We start from the raw sequence: 11,942 nt of genomic DNA on the forward strand, positions 1-11,942 counted from the left end.
AAAGTCTGATTTATATCTCCTAAATCCCAGCTGAAAAAAGTAAATGTTAGTCTGGAGGGTAGGACATACTTCTCACACCAGAAAGACCTTCAGAACTATACCTGTTTGAGCCACCTGTGTGGCTCTGGAATTATTTTTAAGTTCATGTTTAAATGAAGTATTTTCGTAAGTCTGTAATAGGTCCGAGTATTCATTCTGCAGGATCATTTCTTCATCATTTTACTTCATTAGCTTGCAGCCTTTCTTCTAGGAAAGTGCCTTCTGTGGAAATAAGTGCAACCTCTGGAATAATTTTGTTGTTATTGCTGAGAACCTGTCTATTCAAGCCCTATTTTAAACTCTCTTCCATCTGGATTTGATGGATGGACTGACTGGTTGATAAGGAATTGGCTGGGTGGTCACATCCAGAGGGTAGTGGTCAATGACTCAATGTCCAGATGGAGATTGGTGACAAGTCGTGTCCCTCAGGGGTCCATACTGGGACCAGTACTGTTTAATATCTTCATCAATGACAGACAGTGGGATCGAGTGCACCCTCAGCAAGTTTGCAGACAACACCAAGCTGAGTGGTGCAGTAATACACCTGAGGGACGGGCAATCCAGATCAACCTGGACAAGCTCAACAAGTGGGCCCGTGTGAATTTCATGAGGTTCAACAAGACCAAGTGCAAGGTCCTGCACATGTGTTGGGGCAATCCCAAGCACAAATGCAGGCTGGGGGATGACAGGATTGAGAGCAGCTCTGAGGAGAAGGACAAAGAAAAAAGGCAGGTAAAAGGAGACTTCTGTTGCTTCAATCACAAAAGAAAAGGGAGGTCAGAGACAGTGTTTCTGTACATCCTCAAGTACTTTGCTATTTCTCCCCAGAGGCAAGACTTGGCACTTCCTCTTCTTGAAATTCATAAGGATTCTGTTGACCTATCTCTCCAGCCTGCTGAGGTCCCTTGGAATGGCAGTACACCCATTTGATGTACTACCTACTCCTCCTAGTTTTGTGTCACCTGCAAACTTGCTGAGGGTGCACTCTGTCTCATCATCTAGGTCATTAATGAAGATGTTGAGTAGTGACTCCTGGGGTATACCACTAGTGGCTGGCCTCCAGCTTGACCTCAAGCCACTGACCACAACCCTTTAAGCGTGGCAGTTCAGTCAGTTTTCAATTCACCCCACTGTCCATTTACCTAGTCCATCAGTTTCTCTGAGGATGCTATGGGAGACAGTGTTGAAAGTCTTGCTCAAGTCAACATAAATAATGTCAACTACTCTCCCTTCCTCCACCAAGCCACCTGTATCATCTCATCATAGGGGAGGCATAATCTCCACTTTGTAAATCAATGCTGACTACTCCCCAACACCTTCTTGTCCTTAACAAGTTTGGAAATCCTTCCCAGGGACTGAGGTGAGGCTGCCTGCTCTACAGATTCTTGGCTCTTCCTTTTTGCCCTTCCTGAAGAAAGCAGTGACATTTGTTTTTATTCCAGTCCGCAGGAACCTCCCCTGACCATCAAGACCTTTCAGAGATTAGCAAGAGTGGCCTCACAGTGACATCAGCCAGCTCTATGACGTTATAACTTGCATAATTCAAATCTACAGGAAGCAGCATGTTCCATGAATTTCAGGATTTACAGGCAGGAAGAAAACTGATCCTCAATTGTACATGACAGTGATCTTTAACCTTTGGAATTAAGGTAAGTTAATGTTTGATTAACATCACATGTTTACTCAAGTTTTGAAATGTACAACAACTATCTAAACACATCTCAAACTTCTGTAAAGTTATGTTATTTTACCTTTTTAGCATATATATTTCAGATTTCTTTGCTGAAGATTTATACATTATAAACCAAAACATCTGTTTTTTCAGCACTTATAGGTATGTTAGGTGCATCCCATCTTCTTTGTTTCAGACAAGGCAGAAGGAACAACTGAGTTTAGATTCAGATTTTAATGTGGTAGAGGACTAAGTCAACTAAGTTGGAAAAGGGAATGGGTACCAGGGCAAGGGAAAGATGGATGTGGTGCAGAAGTGTGACTTGCATGCCTTCCTTAGCTAAAGTCTCTTGCTATAGTTCTAACTCCATAAAGTGGGATGATGAGAGGTGTTGTCTCACTTATGCAACGCAACTCAACAAGGTGTTTCCCATCTGTTCCAAAGGTGTTTTCTCTCTTCAAACAGGCTAGGTGACAATCTTCTACTACCACTCATGAAAACAAACAAGTTAATCAATAGATTATTTTAATAATAGGGCTTTATTAATAAGATGTTGTAAGACCTGCTGCAAGAGCATAAAAATATTGGTTGGAAGGCTCCTCTGAAGGTTGTCTCTTAGTTGGACCAGCTCAGGACTAGATTATGCCACTCTTGGTTTTGCCCAGGTCTTGAAAACCCCCATGACAGATTCTTCCACCCCTCTGGACAACCTATTCTAGTGCCCAGCTACGTTCTTGTTGATTTTATTTTCCAATACCCAGTCTGAACCTTCCAAGTTGTAAACTGTGGCAATTGCTCTGTTAGACCAGCTGGCAGTAGCAAGAAGAGTTTGGTTCTGTCACTTTTGTTAATAATCCTTCAAACAGTTGTAGGCTGATGTTATGTTATTTCTTAGCTTCCTTTTTACCAGGCTAAGGAAACCCAAATTCTTCAGCCCCTCTTCAATAGCTTTCTTATTACCCTTCACTGAATTTTGCCATGTCTCTCTGGAGCAGAGGTATCCAACAGCATGTTTCAGGTATGGCTTCACCAGTACCAAGCAGAGATTTTCAGCAAATTTCCCTTGATGCGATGGCCACACTTATAACGTAAGTCAGTACATACCTTTGTCGTGGTTTGAGCCCAGCCGGTAACTCAGAACCACACAGCTGCTCGCTCACTCCCCCCCCCCTCCTTCTTCCTCCCCCCGCTCCCGGAGGGATGGGGAGGAGAATGGGAAGAATGTAACTCCCACGGGTTGAGATAAGAGCAGTCCCGCAACTAAGGTATAACACAAAACCACTACTGCTACCACCAATGATAATAACAATTAGTGAAATAACAAGGGGAGAGGATACAATTGCTCACCACCCGCCGACCAATACCCAGCCCGACCCGAGCAGTGATCAGGGCCTTCCGGGTAACTCCCCCCGGTTTATATACTGGGCATGACGTGCTGTGGTATGGAATACCCCTTTGGCTAGTTTGGGTCAGGTGTCCTGTCTCTGCTTCCTCCCGGCTTCCCCTCCTCCCTGGCAAAGCATGAGACTGAGAAAGTCCTTGGTTGGAATAAACATTACTTAGCAACAACTAAAAACATCGGTGTTATCAGCGTTGTTCCCAGGCTGAAAGTTAAAAAACACAGCACTGCACCAGCTACTAAGCAGGAGAAAAATGACTGCTATAGCTGAACCCAGGACAACCTTCTTTGAAAGAAAAGCATGCCACAGGTTCACATTCAGCCCAGCGTGCACTCTAACCCACAGGACTATGACCTACTCAGCCACCTCGCAGCCTATACCCGTACATGGGGTTATTCCAGCTGTCCCAGGTGCAGAACTTCATACTTCTTGTAAGGATCATGACGTCTCCATTCAATCCTTAAGATTTTCAGGGTCCTTTGGGGTTGAACCAGCAGCCACTTACCCTAACTTAGAGTCATCTGCAGATCTGCTTAGAACGAGCTCTGCATTGCAGCCAGGTTGCTAATGAAGGCACTGGATAAGGGTGACAATATTGACCCCAAGTTACCAGCAAAATGTTAAATTATTGACTGCTATCCTTACTGCCAGTTTTCAAGTCATCTAAACAGTCTGTTTGTCCAGCCCATGCTTCTGCTGTTTCCAGAGGGGAAGGCTGGGGAAGGTGGTGTCAAAAGCTATATTCAGATGAAGGTATATTATACCCATCACTCTGCTCTTGCTCACAGAGCCACTCATGTTATCATAGCAGGAAATCAGGCAGGTCAAACATAGTTTGCCTTCCTGGGCTGACTATTGCTGATTATGTGCTCCCTGACCTGCAGTGACTGAAGTGAAACTGACTGGCATATAGTTTCCCAAGTCCTCCTTTGTGCCTTCTTTAAAGATAGATAGTGGCCTCACACTCAAGCCCACCAGGTCCTCCATTAGCTTGGGCTTATTACCATCCAGCCCAATGGATTTGAATACATCCAGTTTCTCTAACCCATTGCTGCTTCATTGCTGCCTGCCCAGTTCCTTCCCCAGCTGTGCCCATACAGGCAGTGGTCTGGGAGTTGGCTTTGGCTGTGAAGGCAGAGGCAGAAAAAGGCACTGAGTTCACCAGCTTTTTCATTGACACCTGTTGGCACTAGGGGCCTTCATCACCAGAAGCCCACTTCCATTGAACCTGCTTTTCCAATTAGCATTCTTACAGAATCTGTCTTGTTCCAACCAGTGCCCCTTAGCTGTATCAGCTCCGATGGGCTTTGGCTTTCCTGGTTTTGACACTAAGTACCTAACACTGCTTTTTGTGTGTGTGTGTGTCTGTCAAGTGGTAGTGGTTTGCTGAACACGTTGAAATAATTTTATTTAGTTTGGCTAACCTACACCACATAGGAAATGGTCTTTTCTGACTCTGGCATGGCATGCCTCGGCTCCAGTAGGTCAAGGCTCATGAATGAACATGGAAAAATTGCTCCAACTGCAGAAGCAATTGTCTGCTAGTAGGAAGACATGGAAAAGATGTCTGAAATTACAGCCCACTTAATTGTGATTAATACAAATATCAATAAAAATGGAATGGAATTCTTCTGGTCTTCACAGACTGAGAAGAAAGATGCAACTAGACAGTGAAGACCAACAACTCACCCTGTAGGAAGGTTTAGGATTGATCTGCCACTGGGAAACATTTTTGGAAGAGGATTATACATCGAACAGTTTGAATCCTTAGGACTTGGATCAAGGTTAATTTGATTGATAAGAGCTTAAATTTAGAAGTAGAGAACAAAGCTGGGAAAGGTTCATTTAATCTGCATGATGATAATGCAGTGAGAAAGAAATATCAGAGGGTCAGAGGAACGAAAGTGCCAGTACAGACAAGAGCACTTGCTGGCTAATATAGATTGGGAAAATACTGGCTAAAAGTTAGTCTTTTGTGGTGGCCAGTATGAATCAGTATGAATCATTAATACAACAACACAGAGTCAGGATAACAACTCGGTCAGAAAGTGAAACTAGCTAGTACAGAGATGTGGAGGATTAGCAATTGTGGCTGGAATATCAGGATGGAAGTATATGCATCATTTAGGAAAGACAGAAGAGAAAAATAAAGATGGTGAAATAGCATTATGCATTAATGACTTCAGAGAAAGGAAAAGGATGGTACATATAACACGGATCATGTTTGAGTTAAAACTGTTTAGAGAAAGGTAAGAAAAATATTGTACTGAAGTACCAGAAAGCCCGCAGTATCCAAAAGAGCCTGGGGCTTGGGTTTAGACAGGGATTTAGATCTCTGTCATGTCATTTGGAAAAGAAGAGAAGCACCCTTAGTATCTATAAATACGGAAAATTTAAGTCCCCAGATTGGAAGACCTACCTGTTCCTAGATGTGTTACCACTACACTGTGGTAACAAGATATGCAAAAGTGCTATGAAAACTTTGTCATATGGCTAGGAGGAAATATGCAGAATCCTTAAACATTTTTTAACTACAAGTAATTTCCATTACTTTGATTTGAAATGAAAAGAAATTCTGAAATGGCAGAATTCTCTCTGAATAAAAATGCTGAGTTAGCCATCTTATTTTTTTTCCAACTAGTTGTGTTAGTTGCATCAGGATGTATCTTCAAATTAAGCTTGAAGAAGAGTAAATAACTTCTCTCATAAATATCAAAAATTAATTTAAAACAAACTTCGAACATTCTGATCTGCAGTAGAAATTGGAAAAAAAAAAAGGGATATTACAAAATACATACTAGGTGTAATCAGACCTGACTTTTGGGAGTGGGAGGTAGGGAGGGGTAGGGAGACTAATTTTCAAAGAGACAGATTTCACAAAACACTCTAAATGACTGCAAAACCAGCATTATGCATTTGGTACCATCCTTCACACTATTGCCACAGAGTCTGTCATGCCTATTTGTATTAACTCACTAGCAATTACCAGATTATTTTATTTTACATTTTGGCCTCTTTTATGTTGGCTACAGAGGTTTGTAAACATTTACAAAATGCATTCACTATGTTTGCTTAGTTATAACTTCTGTAAAATTCAAATCTAAAGGAAGCAGCACATTCCATGAATTGCTGGATTGGCAGGGAGGCAGAAAATTGATCTGTAATTGTACATGGGAATGATCTTTAACCTATGAAATTAAGGTAAGTTAATGTTTGATTAATATCTGATGTTCACTGAAGTTTTGAAATGTATGACAACTATTTAAATATATCTTCATGACACTTCTATAAAGTTGTTATTTTATCTTTTTAGAACATATATTTAAGATTTTTCTTTGAATGTTTATACGTTATAAACTGAAATAATTTTTCTGTTCAGAGGCACATTGTGTAATTTGTTGTAGCTGTGTTGAAGTCAGTGGAGCTCAGCCTGAAGATCCATTTCGTGAACAAGTTTTGTCAATAGACCTTCCCCTTTTGTGTTAAAATGTTCAGTGTAATATTTTATACTCATTGATTTGAGGCTCAGCTCAACCATTTTTCAAACACTACTTGCTTCAAAATTATTGGTCTCATTTTAATAACCAGGAGACCTTTAGACTGTAGGTATCTACAGGCACAGCCTGATTTATCTTGCTTTGAAGCAACCACAGAATCACTGTGACCAGGGTCGCATTCTCTATGCTTGAGTGCACCAAGTTACACGCATGAATAACTGCCATGGTCTGTGGAAGTTAAGGAAGAATGAAAATTGATTATGAAAGTAAATAAACTGCTCATCTTTTACAATGTTCTTTCTCTCTTCTTCAATAAAAGCAATCAGAATTCAACTTCTATTTTCCTACGCAGGACAGCTACTAAGTATTTTCTTACATGACATTTGTTTCTGTCATGAATTAATGTTTATGATTTAAAAAATCATTTAAAAAAATTAATGACGAAAGCAGACCTAAAGCACGCTGACTTCTCTCCTCAAATTGTCAAGTCTCTCCCAGAGTTATCTTATGGATAATGCTCAGAAAGGCTGAGACATTAGACTTACCAGGCATACAGAATGGGGTGAGCAGAAAGCATGCCAATGGTCTCACTGTACGTGTGAGGCAGAGTCTTCTGTACACATGTCATAAATTTATGTAGTGTCAAGACCACATGGCTTCTTGGTCCTACCCGGTCTATATTTTCCAGAGGTTTTGCATCCCCAGGGTAGTCAGACTTCCCTTCAAGGTGGCTTTATTTATTACACATATTATGCTAGTTTAACAAAAAAGTAAAAAACTAATTCTCTACTGACTGCCATCTGATGTAGTATAATTATTATTCAATGATAACTAAACTTAATTAGTTTAATGCTATTTTAGGCATTCAATCAGGGTAAAAATATCTTAGGATTTGATATTCCATAACCTTGAGAACAGCTTATTATCAATCTGATGTAGATAGGTTCCTGTCCATGCTTCTATCATATATGAATATAACATAATGGTCCCCTGTATGAATAGATGATGTACCGCCGGGAAAGAATGTTCCTCTTCCTGGCAAAGTACACTGGTGCAGTTAAACAAAAATACTACAAATAACTGCAATCCTTCAGGCAAATATCAATCATTTCAGCAGGTGGTGAAGAGAAATGGAGAAAGATTTCTATGGCTGCAGGGCAGACATTCTTTCCTTCCTAAGCAAGACTTATCTTCTCCTGCCCCTCCCAGCAAATGCTAGGACTGTGTCACATCCTGTTAAAGCATGAAAAGCTAACAGAGCTTTTGCCTTTTCTTTGCCTAATACTGCAGTAAAGAACCTTTAGTTTAATCCCAGAACTAAAAGCAATCCAAAACTCATCAAAATCTAATTTGTTCATATCTTCCAATGATACCTAGCCACAAATCTGAAAATAAATTAGTAATAAAGCTCTTAAGATTCATGGCTTACAAGGTTTTGAATCTGGAGAAGAAGAGCAGATATTTGGTGGTAAATAAGGAAGGCTTTATTTCTGGGAGAACTGAATCAAAAACATACATCAACCTTCAAATGAAACGTTGATGAAATGAATATTTAACTTAAATCAGGTGTGAAATAGGTTTGTGGGGCATTCCACTACTGTTTATTCCATTACTGTGCTCAGCAAAGCAGGGTGTGTAGGCAGGGCTATGTTTGTACATGATTTAAAATGCTTTTGCTGTCAGTAAATAATGAAGGATGAGGTGATGAGAGAGTTCCTCTCCTTCTCTGTTTTCACTTATTTTTGTGAAGACTGACCCCATTAGTTCCAAATCAAATAGCTCTGGCTGAACTTCAAAAGTTAACATGAATGTGTGAGGCAAGTGAGAGTATGCCCCTAGTGCAAGGCACTCTATGAATATAAAAAATCATATATGGCATAGGATAGTGGGGTAGAAGATGTGTGATTTAACAATGTAGGTGGGTTTAAATGTATATTTTCTTGTGGAGGAGAACTAATACAATTTTTGCATGCCAAACAACAAATACAAAAGCAATCCATTATGATTCATCCTAAAAATTATTTTAACATTAGGCTGATATTATTCACTGAATGACACTTCTTAGCTATGTAAGTACTCAAAGCAGACAGATGTAGTTTAAGCTTTGCCAGACTGAGCTAGCTACACATTGGTCCTGCTCTTCAATCAAGGGATCTTAAAAAGATATCTTAATTCCTGTGGATATTCTGCCCATGGCTTTTTAGACAGTGAGAGACAAACAGAAACCAAAGCCATTTCACCAGGCAAATTCATGACTAAAAGGTAGAATTCCTTTAGAAATACAACCATGACTTTTGATTTCAAAATCGTGGTTTTGAAACAGAGCACCATTTTGCTGTTGATATCTAGCTTCAAGACTGACACCACCAACACATTTTATAAAATGGTTTCAAGCAACCGGGAAAAGAAAGATTCTTCTCAGTTATCATACTGTGCCTCAGTTTATTGACTCAGTGCCCATGAATTTTTCGTGTAAGACTGATCCCTCATGAGGAAGATTTCTTATCGGTCAGCTAGTCCATGAGAATTTCTGTCATCTGCAAACCTAATTTCTCAATAGCTCTCTAAGTATGATTATGATTTATGATCTATTTTAAAAGAATGCTTAAGGTGGTGAGTTAATATTTCAACAGTCATGGATAACTATAATTAGTCATGCCCACAACTTTTTTTCAGTTTCTGATATATGCGTTAAAACACTCTAATTTCTGAGTCATGTTGTTTTTCTCGGACACAAAGTTACCTGATGAAGAGGAGTATTTCTCTTCAGACAAATGTGTATAGTCTGTAAAAATACAGCAGTGCAAGCACTCAATTTCATTCACAAGTTATAAGGTGCTGGACTTCCAGGAGTTTCAGAAATGGAAAACTGATTTTGAACTTAAAGCAGACAAATACTGCCTGGGAGAAATGGATTTCCCATCTTTGACATGCAGTGTTTACGTGACACTGGGCCAATTGCTTTAACTGAAATATCACAGGCAACCATTCCATTTGCCTCACTTTTTCTGGGTTCCCAAGTTGTTGGCTATTCATTCAAAATGGCAAAATAGAGCTGAAACTGTGGACCATCCTAGACTGGTAACATTGTCGATTTGGCCAGTTCGCTCAGGGCTCACCGTTCTGTCTCCCTCAGAGGCATCTCTAGGGATAGATGGCTTTGGTCACATAGGTAAAACAACAGGATATAAAAAACACTGAAAAAAGAAGCCAAGCTTTTCAAAATAATTTAACACTTTTAACAACCTTTATTTTAATGTCTGTAAGGTGACTAAATTAGGAGTCCCTACAGCTTCCTTATGACTGCATCCTAAACTGACTTTAAGACTTCACCTCTCTGCAGATTCACCTGAGATTTTCCCAGACGTAGGTGGACCAAGACCTACTGTAGCTCATGTATGAATATTTGCACAGACCTGGTTAACTACAGTACCAGCTGAAAATGCATGGTAAGAGGAGAAAACTGTTTTCCACAAAAGAAACCCAAAGTGGTATTGATTTTAACAGTGCACAACACACTATAAAAGAAAGAAAAACACTTTAAAATACAACAATCTGCAACAAGTGTTATCAGAGTTCCATTCACAGAAGGACAAACTAGGCATCAGATGAAGAAAGCAGAATAACTTAAGTATCTGCAGTACAACACCTTCCCAACCAGAGCGCTCAATGTGACATTGTGTTTGAGAGATGAAGTTGTGCTTGGGAGAATTCCTGCATTGCCTTATAATTCATGCCAGACAGCTGATGATAAGAGGCTGGCTGCAGCCCAGCACACAGACAGCCTCTACCTTCCCATCGACCTGTCCTCACAGGCAGCGCTGTGATAATTCATGCTCCTGGTCCTGGGGGTAAGGAGAAACTTCTCAGTCCCATGCCTCAGCTCCCCAGGGCTGTAGGGCTGTCAGGTTATGTGTTCCTTTCCTTATCACTCAAAAGCAGAGCCTCACATTGCTCCTGGTGACATGCTGCCTCCAGGACGGTTTCCATTAGTGTGATATGAAGGGACAGTAGAGCAAGGCAGGGTGGAAAGCTGGGAGAGGGACATGGTGACATCTCCAACACTGAGCATGCAGACACTGGCTGTAGTCCCATCACCACTGGAAAAGCCTCCTTAGCTGCTATGGTCAAGAAAATAATCTTGTTCTGTGAAGTATGGGCAAAATTAAACAGTTCATAACTTCCTTTTTAAATGTTGAAGATTACAATATTCCCCAGAGTTCCTCTATCTGTCACAAAGAAGGGTACACAGGTATGTCTGAAACTAGCTCCCAACTCCTGGAGCTAGTACACACTTACATGGGTATAAGTGCATACCAAAGCTTCATAGATTGTAAGTGACCCACTACACCTGGTGCTTAAAGACCCTTAAAGTATTTAAAGTCTAACCTGAACATGAACAATTATGGTCTTGTTTCTTAGGTGCTGGTAGATGCAAACTGCATTAAATCCAGTATTCCCTGCTTTAAAACAATTTGCCAACCTCCACAACATAAAAGAATTAACAAACAATTACAGACAACTCCAGATACATTACCTTCTGTTAGTTCTTCCCTGTGTGTAAAATATGATAATAGTACTACTTCAACTTAGAAGGCTGCTATAAAGTTAAATTTATAATGCTTGAAGGAGTTATAAGAGTACCACAGAAAAGCCATCATGGAAATTAATTAACCTGCCTTCAAGGCAGGGTTTGAAGAATGTACAGTGAATATGACATGAAAGGTTCCACTTTACATGATGAAAATGAAGAGAAACACTGAAGAACTATACATTAATTATAAACATCCTTTGCATTGAGGCAGAAGTCTTGTGGAAAAAACACACTACAAAGGTAATTTAAAAACTGACTCTCATCACATACTATACAATTCTCTATGGAGGGTTTTGTCTTTGGAGCTTTAATGTTTTCTGTACAGTTTTCTTAAGTTTCCTTTAAAATCCTTTTCACTGCATGACTACCAGTCTGAGTACTGGTGAGGCTGTGAGCCAGCTATCAAAGGAGATTACAGTCATAGGAGACTACTTATTTCTCCATGTGACACACCGTGCTCACAGGCTTCAATGACCACTTGAGAGCCAGCACTAGTAGGCTCACATTCCCCAGGGCAGGTTCTCCTGTGGTCCTATCCGTCTTTCTCCACCCAGCCACTGGCTCCTGCCCAAATATCCTCCCTGCTGATATCCTCATGCTTCCTTATCCAGCTTCTGGCTATACTCCTCCATCTCTTCCTATTCCTTAGTATCCCCACATCCATTCCTTGCTTTCCTATTTCCTAGTCCTGGAAATTCATCCCCTCTGTTCCCTTTCTCTCAGCACTAAGCCCATGTAAC

The 11,942-nt window shown here is 40.4% G+C and overlaps 1 long non-coding RNA gene across 1 annotated transcript; it reads left to right on the plus strand.

Annotated features, from left to right (window-relative positions):
* Nucleotides 1–1,092: 1,092 nt before the first annotated feature.
* Nucleotides 1,093–10,792, plus strand: LOC115603797. Its single transcript, XR_003990001.1, has 3 exons — nucleotides 1,093–1,688; nucleotides 6,218–6,312; nucleotides 9,952–10,792. It is a non-coding gene; the product is annotated as an uncharacterized LOC115603797 (long non-coding RNA).
* Nucleotides 10,793–11,942: the final 1,150 nt, after the last annotated feature.

The sequence above is a fragment of the Strigops habroptila genome, chromosome 2 (assembly GCF_004027225.2).
Source record: "Strigops habroptila isolate Jane chromosome 2, bStrHab1.2.pri, whole genome shotgun sequence".
Taxonomy (NCBI): Eukaryota; Metazoa; Chordata; class Aves; order Psittaciformes; family Psittacidae; genus Strigops; species Strigops habroptila.